This window comes from Macaca nemestrina, chromosome 5 (genome assembly GCF_043159975.1).
Source record: "Macaca nemestrina isolate mMacNem1 chromosome 5, mMacNem.hap1, whole genome shotgun sequence".
Classification (NCBI taxonomy): domain Eukaryota; kingdom Metazoa; phylum Chordata; class Mammalia; order Primates; family Cercopithecidae; genus Macaca; species Macaca nemestrina.
In genome coordinates, this window is record NC_092129.1 from 134,356,566 (window position 1) to 134,369,617 (window position 13,052).

Here is a 13,052-nt window from a genome sequence, read left to right on the forward strand (position 1 = left end):
CTGGTTTTCAAATGGTCTCATTGTATCTTTACATGTATCTCATTGTATCTTTATTGTATCTTTACATGGCAAAGAACAGATAGAAGAGCCAAGCTCTCACATCTCTTCTTAAAGAGAACTAATCCCATTTATGAGGACTTTACACTTATGACCTAATTACCTCCCAAAAGTAATTACCTACCAAAGGTACCTCCCAAGTTTATAGATTACATTTTAGTGATTTGGGGTGGAAGAGGATGATGGGAATTATGTGCGAAAGAAAAGATTCTCCTCCAAAGCATTCATTGGTTTTGATACTCTTGAAATTTTGTGAAAACTCACAGATTAAGGTATTAAATATAATCAAGATTTCTACTAGCGTGCAGGAGCTTATAATGCATTGATTATTTTCCTATATTATATAACTTATATAAATATCAAGATACTTAATGGCTGTAATAAGATAAATTTTGAAAACAAAATATTTATATTAAAATGACAACAGAGAACTGGGCATCTAATTTTTTTTCCCCAGGTAACCATGCTTATAAAAACTCTGGATGAAATACAGAAAGCCATACTCAAGGAACAACTTGGTTTCAATTTAAAACAAGTGCACTGGAAAATACCACACTGTAGCATGGTGATTCTCAGCCCTCACTTTATATTAGAATCACTTGGGGAAATTTTAAAAAACTATTTAGCTGCTCAAGCTCACCCAAAAAGATTGTGATTTAATTTTTCCATGGTAAGGCCCTGCATCATATTTTCAAAAGCTTTCTGATTACTTTAATCTGCAGTCAGGGTTGAGAACAGCTGCCACAGAATATTAGTCTCAAAAGCCTAATTGTGAAAGTGAAGATTAAATTATATTTTGGAACATAAAGTGGATTAAATAGTCATGTTCCAGCAGTTAAGAAAAAATTTCAAGAATTCATTTTAACATTTAGGAATTCAGGAAATGCAGAGACATAGATTAGCATAAATCATGGAGAAAAGTAAAGGTATTTAATATACTATTAGCGAATTCACCTTCAAATAGTTTTGCTATATCTTTATAAGAAATACATAGAAAAAAGAATGGTCAGTGATTAAAATACACACACACACACACACACACACACACACACACACACACATCAAAGTGAGTATCAACAAGCAAATCCCATTTTTGAATCTTAGGGAAAAAATGTCATAGTTAAAAATTTACTTAAGACAGGAATTAAGTCTGGAGTCAAAATTTAAATCTAGGTTTCTCTGGTTTCAACAGTATGTTATATCATGCTGCTAACTGGCTTTCAAATTTCCTTCATCCCCTTGTCAGGAAATTATATTGATGCTGAAGTTATCTTTTATTAACAAAAATGGGGGGATTCTAATAATCTATCTCAAATCTTCTCATTCCATAGGTTCCCTTATACTTAGAATGTGGAGTTTCAGTTTTGCAAGATGAAAAAGTTCTGCAGATCTATTTTACAACAATGTGAATATATCTAACACTACTGAACTTTACATTTAAATATAGTTAAGGTGGTAAAATTTGATGCTATGTATTTTTACCACAAAAAGAAACAAATGGTTAATAAAATTTTTAAAATTAAGAAGTTAGAGTTCACACACCTTATTATGACATTAAAAGTTCTTCTCACTACAACCCCAGCATGGCTCTTTGGCCCTGTGATGTGCTATGTACAATGCTCCTACCACATTAAAATGCTCATTCTTTTTTAGATATACCTCACACATTTTTCTTTTTTATTCAAACACCCATATCTTTCTCTCCACTTGAAGCTCATCCTTCTCCCTTACCACCTGAACAATTTTTACTTACCCCTCAAGACCTACTCAAATATGTTAGTGTAAGATACAATGATTCTATAAATCTTGGTGATTCATATACCTACTAGTCAACAAGAAATTACTTAGTGTCTATCATGAGTTTCATACTATGTAAAACAAACTAACTGCACTTTATCAGAAGGTAAGTTGGATGAATATATAACTAAGATAGAGAAGCATGCTAATATTCATTAAGTGCTTGCATGTGGTGGAGCAGACATAAGTAAATATAAGTAGATATAAGTAAATATAAGTAGATGAGATCACTGTAGTCTGGGGTAGTTTGAGGAGGAATAAAGTAGAGGATAATGTTTGTTCTATTTACAAATGTATCCCTGTTCTTAGCATAATATCTTCCATATAGAATGGAATAAATATTTATTGAGTGAATGAAAGAAAGTATGAATGAAAAGTAGGTCCTAAACGTATGAGAATTAGTGAGACATTGCAGAACAGGCAGAATATACATGCGATCATAATCAAGTACAAATAAGTCAGAATACCATGTGCCCTGGCACTGACAGTGATATAGTTCATTGTAGTACTATAATTAAAATAAAAAATGTGGGGTTTTGTCCTGTTCAACTGAAATGAAATCAAAAACGTGAGGGGAAAGAAAAGCTACTTAAGTATCTAAATGTCAAAAATAGGCTGCAGACTATCCCAAAACTGTTAGTTTCCTATTTGTGCTTATTGGTTTAAGAATAGAGATTTTTCTGCTATTGCTTTAACTTTTATTCTTACCTGTCCTACCTCTCATATACAAAAGGAAATTAATTCCCAACAATTTCTTGAGATGAATAAGGAAATAATAAAATCTGTAAGGAGGCATCTAGGAACATGGGAATTCTAAACGATTACATGGAGCATAAAAATTAATTTGATGTTTCTCATACTTTTCGTTTTAGCTTCCTATTGCTGCTGTAACGAATTACCACAAACTTCCTGAGTGAAGATGATCTAATATATCACCTTACAGTTCTAGTGGTTAAAAGTTTAAAATCAGTCTCAATGGGATAAAGTTAGATGCCAGCAGGGCTTTGCCTTCTGAGACTTTGGGAGAAAATCCATTTTCTTGCTATTTACAGCTTTTGTGCTGCCAGCCTTCCTCATCTAGGGGCCACTCAGTCCATCTTCAAAGTGTATCAGTCCAACATCGGTTCTGCCATCATATATGTTTGCTGAATCTAATTCTACTGCCTCTCTCTTTAAAGGACACCTCTGAATACATTAGACCAACCCAGACAATTCAGGATAAACTCCCCATCTCAAGATCACGAATTTAATTATATCTACAAAGTTTCTTTTGCCATTTAAGGCAGTATATTTACTGGTGCTGAGGGTTAGGGCATGGACATATTTGTTGTGCCATTATTTAGTCCATCAAACTTCTGATAAGTTTTATTTAAAGATTTTTATTTATATAAATTTTAGTCTGTTGCTTTTCTTCCCCACCTGCTGAAAAATATGTCCATTGCATTTCCAACCTCCTTACACATTCAGTTCCTCCAGTCATGGAGGATATGGAACTATTTTCCTGGCACTGGCCTTCTGGTGTTTGCCCTCTTGGTTAGATATGTGCTCTAGCTTGAGTTGCTCTCAAACAACTGTTCACAAACCAAAAATGACCTGTGATATGGTTTGACTGTGTCCCCACCCAAATCTCCCCACCCAAATCTCTCTTGAATTGTAGTTCCCATAACCCCTACATGTCGTAGGAGAAACCTGGTGGGAGGTGAATGAATCATGGGGGCTCCACAGCTGTTCTCATAATAGTGAGTGAGTTCTCATGATATCTGATGGCTTTATAAGGGGCTTTTCCCCTTTTTGCTTGGCACTTATCCTTCCTGTTGCCATGTGTAAAAGTACGTGTTTGCTTCCCCTTCCTCCATAATTGTGAGTTCCTTGAGGCCTCCCCAGCCCTGCAGAACCCTGAGTCAATTAAACCTCTTTCCTTTATAAACTACCCAGTCTTGAACAGTTCTTTATAAGCAGCGTAAGAACAGAGTAATACAACCTGTGTTTTCCCTGAAAACCTCTTTAATCCTAATAATCTCTAACTCATTCCTTTGTCTTATCTCTCTTATCCATTTCTGAGGAATTATTGTGGCTTGACTTGACTCCAAATATTTGCTTTACAACTAATATGATGGATTTCATCTGTGGATTTTAATCACATTTCAAAATGTGGATAATGTTGCCTACTATATCAGATAGTTTGTGGATTAAAATGACGAGAAACACATGATACAGTGTGGATACTACATAAGTATTAGTATCCTTATCTCTCCTCATTTACATTCATCCACTTTTAGATAAAAGTCATAATAACCTATAATTAATTTTAATGTCTCTTTGCTCCCATTAATTGAGGTGCATATTAAATTCTTAGATAATGCACCTACAGTCATTTTTCACAAAATCACCAATCTGTATGCATATCCAAAAAGCTATCCAGACTTGTGTTAATAGAAGCCTTTTCTCACAGAATAAAATGCATAATTCAGGTTATAATCCTTTCTGTGATAATCAAGCATTTAGCTACATACTATATATGTATTATCTTGATTCTTTCATATAAGCTGCAATACATAAGGTACTTTTCCATACTTTATTTAGTGTATGTTCTCTATTTCATTCAAAATACTGTTTGACTAAAAGATGAAATAATAAAAATCATTTTCTTAACCTTTAGATAACTCTTATTTTATATTCCCAAACTAGGTTGAAACAACAATTGAGAACTTAAAACTATTATTTTCAGGGTTTCCTTAGCCAGTTCTCTCAGTTACTTTATTTTATTGTTCTCCATTTTCCTTTCTCAGTAGGAAATTCCCTGTGCCCCTTCTGTCTTAGTCTGTGGCCAGGGTCCCTATTACCTGAGGAAAAAAAAAAAAATCTATCCCTTCAGCAAATTAGTTAATTTGAAATAATTCTTGTATTTTTCTACTTCTTTTGGCAATCCATCTCACCTTACTTACTATTCTTCCCTTTGGCTACCTATAAGTAAATCTGGCCTTGTTGAAAGATATGCATTGTATACAATCTTTTCATGACCGTTTATTATGATCTTACCATGTACTCACCATGGAAACATACAGCACCTCAAAAACTGGCTTGCAAAGTCAAATAGCACCTATTTAAACAGAATCCAACAGGTCAGTATGGTACAACATGGGAACTCTGGAGAGAAGAATTTTGTGCCCCCAAAGAGGGAGAGGGTTGGAATATGATCAAAATACTTTTCCAGGGAGTCAGGCAGATTGATTTAATGGTTAGTGTGTCAATAGGAAATTTAAAAGATATCTTCTCTGACAAACTGTGCTCTTCCTTGTTATTGTGCAGCATTAACATCTGGATGTGTTGTAAGCACACAGACCCATTTGTGCATGTGTAATATCCAACAGAAGAGCTTTCTACCACAACTCATGATAGTTTTGTGACCAAAATATCATGGGTTCAGCCTAGGTCCTGCTTCTTACCACAAAGAAAGCCAACCACTGAGACAACAAGTATTGCCAGCAAAAAAGGCTTTAATCAAGTGCTGGGAGATCAGTCTCAAATCCAACTCTCTGACTGACCAAAATTAGGAATGTATATAGCAGGGGAGAAATGTAACCATGCGTGGGAAAACAGAAATTAGGAAAAGGAATTGAAATAGAAAACAGGTGGTCAGTTAGGAAATCATGACAGGTAAGGGGTCTGACATCTCATTGTCCTAATACAGTAACATGGTGAGTTTCAGCTCCTTGGTACTATCTGGGATGTCTGATGGTTGGTTTCCTAAAAAAGGAACTCAGATAAGACAAATGTAACTTTCTTAAGTTTTAAGACAGGAGGAGTCCATTTCCGTGTTTATTTAAAAGAAACCATAAACATGAGTTATATGGTACAATGGGTTGATTTCGGTTTTCCAAGTAGCTTCAGGAAGAAATAATGAGTTGCTAATGTTGCCTAAGGGCCCAAGAATAGACACAATATGTAGACTAAATTAATATTTTAAAGGCTGAATTATCTCTCTAAAATCTGTTGTCTTTAGAAACTGATAATGAAATCTTTGAACTGCTCTGATCGCTGTATGTTACTGTAGCCGCAAAGTTGTAACATTAAATCATTGACTTTGGAGACAGTCCTTCTACTGTGATTATTCCCATTCATGTTCCAAATGGCATTACCAACCATCAGTATGACCAAGTTATACATTCCCGGAAAGGAAGACATTTTATTTTGAATTAGTTAATGGTCTATGTTTTTCCTACAGTTTTGTGCATTAAGGATGTTTGTTTTCCATACTGAAGATAAAGAAACCCATGTATTTTTAGTGTCCATGAGAGAAATCAATAGGAATAAGACTTCTTCCTTTCACTCAGGATATGTCCTTCTATTCCCTTTCACTGTCTCAGGGTGTGTCACTCGGTCTCCCAGGAGCCACTCAGTTATGCCCTGAAACTATGGTCGTTGATGTCTTCAAGTTGCAATCTGCTGTTCCATGGTGGCTACCAGGTGTCAAAGGCATACCTCAGGACAACATAGGTCTTGGTTGTGGTTTTGTTAATTTCAGTCATTTGATTTCCTCATGGCCCTTCCTCTTCTATATGCCTCTGCTCCTTATTTTGCCAACTACTTGACCTTAGCTGTGGTACATCACCAGTGTAATGATTAGCAAAACAATAAAATTGGACTTCAGGTTCTTCTGTGTCTTTTTTTTTTTTTTTTTTTTTTTTGTTGTTGTTACATAGAATTAAGTTGCTTCAGCTCTTTTACAATCACTTTGCTTCTAACATGTTCCAGTTAAGACAGAATCCTAATATCATACATTAGATTATCCACACTTTTGTTTTTTTCTTTTGGAGACAAGGTTTCGCTTTGTCACCCAGGCTGGAGTGCAGTAGCATGAATAGGGCTCACTGCAACTCAGGGGTTCAGCCTAGGTCCTGCTGCTGGCACAAAGAAAGCCAATCACTGAGACAACAAGTATTGAATTAGTTAATAGTCTGTTTTTCCTACAGTTTTGTACATAAAGTATGTTTGTTTTCCATACTGAAAATAAAAGAAACCCAAACTCCTGGGCTCAAGAAAATCTCCTGCCTTAGCCTCCTGAGTAGCTGGGACCACAGGAACATGCCACTATGCCCAGTCAATTTTTTGTATATTTTGTAGAGAAGAGGTCTCCTATGTTGCCCCAGGCTGGTCTGAAACTCCCAGCTCAAGCGATCCTCCTGCCTCAGACTCTCAAAGTACTGAGATTGCAGGAATGAGCCACTGCATCTGGCCCAATTAGCCACACTTTCAAACACTTGACCTGCATGTATAATAAGAGTATATTTAAAAAAAATTTTCACTTTGGGAGGCCAAGACGGGTGGATCGCGAGGTCAGGAGATCGAGACCATCCTGGCTAACACGGTGAAACCCCGTCTCTACTAAAAAATACAAAAAAGTAGCCGGGCGAGGTGGCAGGCGCCTGTAGTCCCAGCTACTCGGGAGGCTGAGGCAGGAGAATGGCGTGAACCCGGGAGGCGGAGCTTGCAGTGAGCTGAGATCCGGCCACTGCACCCCAGCCTGGGCGACAGAGCAAGACTCTGTCTCAAAAAAAAAAAAAAAAAAAAAACTTTCAGGTCAAGGGTAGAACTTGCATTTTCTGTGTTAGGAGCACAGGTCACTACTAGAGACCTGTTGTCGACAGAAACAGAACCCACAGGGTGTGTGCACATGTTATTTCTCATAAGGAATTGGCTCACATAATTACAGAGACTTACAAGTCCCAAGATCTTCAGTCAACAAGCTGGAGACCCAGGGGAGCTGATGGTATAGTTCCAGTTTTGAAAATCTGAGATCAGGAGAGCCAATTGCAGAGTTGCAGTTCAATGCTTGCAAGCTCAAAACCCAGGAAGAGCTGATGTTTCAGTTCAAGCACAAAGTCAGGAAGAAAATAATGTTCCAGTTTGCAGGTAGACAGGAAAGAGGAGTTCTTTCCTATTCACAGCAGGATCAGCCTTTTTTTTTTTTTATTCTGGTCTTCAACTGAATGTATGGAGACCACCCACGTTATGGAGGGCATCTGCTTTACTCAGTCTACCAAATTAAATGTTAATCATATCCAGAAATACCCACGCAAACACATCTAGAATAATGTTTGACCAAATTTCTGGTCAGCCTATGCCCCAGCCAGGTTGACATGCAAAACTAACCATCACAGTTTCCTGTTACAGAGGACCAGTCTGGAAGTAAGAAAAGAAGTCGTATTCCTAACTATGAAATCTTGTGAATATCATTTCTCTCAGCCGCCAATTCTTCTGCAGTAGACAGTACTATAAACCAATTATGTCCAAACTGAGTATGTGCAATAAATACGTCTCACTCTCACTGCAGACAGTATCTCATTTTACCCTGACAACTCCGAGCTGTTTATCACATTACAGAGGCAAAGACTTAGGATCAGAGAGATTAAATAACTTAAATAATCCCTAAAACCCATTTAAACTTTAGAAACTTCTGCTTCCAAGTTGGCAACTAAGAAAAAGAAAAATTGATTTGGAGTCAGCCACAAACCCCTTACATGGAGAAGGGTCCCAAGGACTCACTGGCATTTCCAGTCTCCTTTCATGATATTCTGGAAAGAGGGTAAATGCAGTTTTATTGTAAGACTCTCTCATTTAAGTTTTTCCCCTAATGTACAAAATGGAGAGGAAACTCCTTTAGAAAGAGAGCACACTCACAACATTTTTATTATTGTTATTTACTAGTTCCATGGAACTGACATCTGCAAAGTGTAATTCAGTTTATCTTTTACAGTAGCAGCATTTATAGTCATTCTGAGCGATGTAATGAACTCACACAAGAATTATGACACTAACATAATATTAATGAACAATTTGTAGGGAGGCATAAGAAGTTTCAGCATCATAATCCATAACCCATATCATCTATTGACTACTCTCCTGGGACCCCTTTTCTGTCTTTTATAAACATACCACTGATAATCATCAAAAAGTAGATAGAATTACCACACACCAATATCTTGATGCCATTTATTCACGTCATACTGGATGCTGAGAAATCTCTCTCAACAAGCCCTCCACTTAGCTTTGAATAACTTCCTATGTGTGCCTAACAAGTTCTTCACACATTACTCATGATATCACTATTTGACACAGAAATTAAGATAAAATATGCAACCACCTTTAACGAATACGTCTATAAAATACTTCAATGAAGAAGAGAATGTCAATGTTTCAAGAGATAAAAGTCCAGAAATTCATCTTGTTTCTCTACCGTCATAAAGATATCTAGCATCTGGCCACTTATAAACTTTATTGCAACCATTTCATCTAAGCCACAGTAAGAATCATTGCCAAAGCTTTCTAACTGATTTTTTTTTTCTGTCCTTATTTCCCTAATAAATTCTCAAAACAGCAACCAGTGTCGTTGCTATTAGGTTGGTTACAGGTAAAATCAAGCTACTTATTTTCTCAGAAGCTGCCAATGGTTAACATTTCACTTGTTAAATGGGGAGGCCGGAGGGGATCACTGGCTGCTCAAGACTTCCCCAAGCTCACATGGTCTTCTTTCCCCTCCATCTTTGTTTTAGCCACTTTGACCTTCTTGCTACTCCTTGAACACAACAGGCATCCTTCTACCTCAGGGGATTTGCAGTCAGCTTGAAGTGCTCTTCATCAGATATCCACCTGGCTCAGACCTCACCCCTTTTATGAGTTAACCTTCTCACTGCAGTCTGATTTAGCTATTATTAAAGCTGCATCACCCCATCCCCATTTGTCTGGTTTTCTTTTGTCCTTGTAGTACATAAGACCTTCTCATATAATATATGATGTAATTACTCTATGGCTCATCCTTTTTCTACCATTAGGATGTAAGCTCCCTAAAGGCAGTGATTTTTGTCAGTTTTGATCATTGCTGTATCCTCATCATCTAGAATAGTGCCTGATACAACATAAGCTTTGAATAAATATTTGTTGAATAAATTAATGAATCAAACAAAAAAAGGTAGGGAGTATTATCTATCCACTCTGAAATATTTTCAAACTGTTAAGGTTTCTGAGTTTTGCTGATCAGACTTCCACATGAGCTGAAGCTATGGAAAGGCCTTGGCAACCAGACAGGCTCCAAATGTTCTTTTGTCTTATCTGTCTACTTACAAAAAATATAATCATTTCGCAGTTCCCTCAATGTTACTTTCCCTGATTTTCCATAGTACTTTCTTTTTACTTTTCTTATGTTCACCTGGATACACTGAATTAACGCTTTGTGTGTTTATTATGTAAGTCTAATAAAGTTTATACCACACTCTTTATTTTCTGTTTTCTACTGCCCAAACATGCATGAATCTTCACCCAAGAGTTTACAAATTGTAAAACCTTGGACACATGTTAAACCTCTCTGAGCTCCAATTTTTTTCAGATTTAAAACTAGAATACTAATACCTATGTTTCATAACATTCTTGAGGATTATATAAAAATGTCCAGAGCTGCACTTCACAAAGTGCCATATAAAGATATTATTATTTGTTGTTTTGCTGAAGTTGGCTCTGTTTTGAGGGACATCCTATGGTTATAAGGAGCAAAAAGGATAATGAGGAACAGAGTGGGCCATGTACTGTTAATATTTCAGCTATGCTCTTCTATATCCAAAGAGAATAAGGCTCACAATAGGCAAATATGTTAAACCCAGACAAAAACATTGAAAAATCTGGTACCCTCTGAATGCTTAAATAGTAGGTAATACTTCTTACATATTGATAATGATTTGGATATGGTAAAGCTAATTTATTTGCTCATGAGCCACCAATGCTTAAAATTCACCAGGTGTTTTGCCTTAATGAAAATTAGATCTGATCATGGTGAGTTAAATATGTGTGAATTGTAGAATTACATCACCAGTTGATTGTATATTTTTTGAAATATCTCCAAAGCAAGTGTGATTTATATAACAATTGAAAATATGGCCAGGCACAGTGGCTCATGCCTGTAATACCAGCATTTTGGGAGACCAATGTGGGAAGATCACTTGAACTTAGGAGTTGGAGGCTCATTGAGCTATGATTGCACCACTGCCCTCCAAGCCTGGGTGACAAAGGGAGACTCTGTCTAAAAAAAAAAAAAAAAAAAAAAAAAACAGTCATTAAGGGTATTTTATTTAGCTTCCTGGATTATTAAAATTTAGCTATTCTATGTAAGTAAATGTTCACGAAAAGAATGGGCAACATCTTAAGAATTAAATCTTAAAAAACTCAAAAGGACATATTATGAAAGAAAAACTTTCTAAAATATATATTTCAATGTATTTGTCAGAATAAAACCAATGCACAGTGATAAATTAGAATATATGTAATACCTGTGTGTATACATATGTAACACATATATAGTCATTGAAAAGAAGTAGGTTAAATTGTGATTGACATTATTTATTCTGCCTGAATCTCAATTTCCTCATTTATGAAAGAGAGATAGTAATTTCTAACCTTATAGAATTTATATTTGGTTAAATGTTATAATGTGTATTTGTGCATGTGTGTGTATGTATATACTTGTTGGATACCATGCTAAATGTTCATTAAATTACTTATTCTCCAACCACCTTTGTCAATACATTTGTTTTCTTTTGTCAGTATTACAAACTTCAAATTCATATCTATTCCATTTCTCATATTTATAAGCAAAATAAAACTGAGCTTCATACTTTATATTTCAGTTTACTGATAATTCTAAGACAGGAATATTTACTTTATTTGGTTAAAAACATAGGCTTTGGAGGTCAGCTTCCTAGAAATGGCTGACTTAATTGTTTTCCCTAAAACTTTCTAATGTGAACTAGAAAGCTGAATAAAATGTAAGTGACCCTTTTTCTCTCCAAAAAGTATCTCGTTTTAGGAATTAGAGCACTGACAAGGATATAAGAATTTATAGGATGAGAATTTCTTAAAAAACAGAAGCTAAATAGGTAAGTTAAGTATTTGCGATTATAATAGCTGCTAAAAGCAGTTCCCAATTTCAAAATTGAAAGTAAAGAGAAAGGTTAAAAAGTAGAGTATAACTTTCAGCAGCTTCAAGGGCAAGGAAGGACAAAAATTAAAGTTTGGGGCTCACCAAAAAGACAGAATGAGAGCATCCTTCAAAAAGAATTTGTCTTTGAATGACTTCACTCATGACTAAAATAAGGTAATTGTCCCTAAACACATTTCCTCCTGGAAGAAAATGTAAATGCTCACTGAATGTAAAAGATATTTAAATCCTTCAATTTTTCTAAAAAATGTTCATTCACAGTGTCAAGCACACAAGCAAAATTAATCGGGCATAGAGAAAGGAAACATTACACCAAAAGAAAAAAACAGTAAACAATAAATGTGCAGGATATCAAGACATTGGGGTCATCAGATATTGGCGTCAAGATAAGTTGATTTGGCCGGGCGCGGTGGCTCAAGCCTGTAATCCCAGCACTTTAGGAGGCCGAGACGGGTGGATCACGAGGTCAGGAGATCGAGACTATCCTGGCTAACACGGTGAAACCCCGTCTCTACTAAGAAATACAAAAAAAACTAGCCGGGCGAGGTGGCGGGCGCCTGTAGTTCCAGCTACTCTGGAGGCTGAGGCAGGAGAATGGCGTGAACCCGGGAGGCGGAGCTTGCAGTGTGAACCCGGGAGGCGGAGCTTGCAGTGAGCTGAGATCTGGCCACTACACTCCAGGCTGGGCGACAGAGCGAGACTCCGTCTCAAAAAAAAAAAAAAAGAAAAACAAACAAGATAAGTTGATTTGTATTAAAAAAGGAATTTAGAAACTAGTAAATAGGTCAGAACAAAATGTTCAAACTAAAGGACCAGAAGATACATATGTATCATTAGATATACATAAAGGAAATAATGAAAGACCCAATATACATTTAATTTGAGTATCATAAAGAGAAGAGTGAGAAAATAAGGCTGAAGCACAATTTTTCTTCAGTTATAAGCATTTCTATTTTGATACCCAGGTGTGGTTTTATTTGTAATTGGTATAATCAGGTTTTTAGCATTTCTTATATCCGTAGATGAAGAGCTTTAGTCTGTTTTAGAAATTTCTTGGCTACTATTACATTAAAAATTAAAGTCAATGAAAGATGTTTGCAGACAAAATATAAGATAATTTGGCAGCAACAAACTAACACTAAGAAAAATAAAGCAGATGAAAAATAATTCCAGACAAAATTAAACGTATTCCTACAATATGACCTAGCATTCA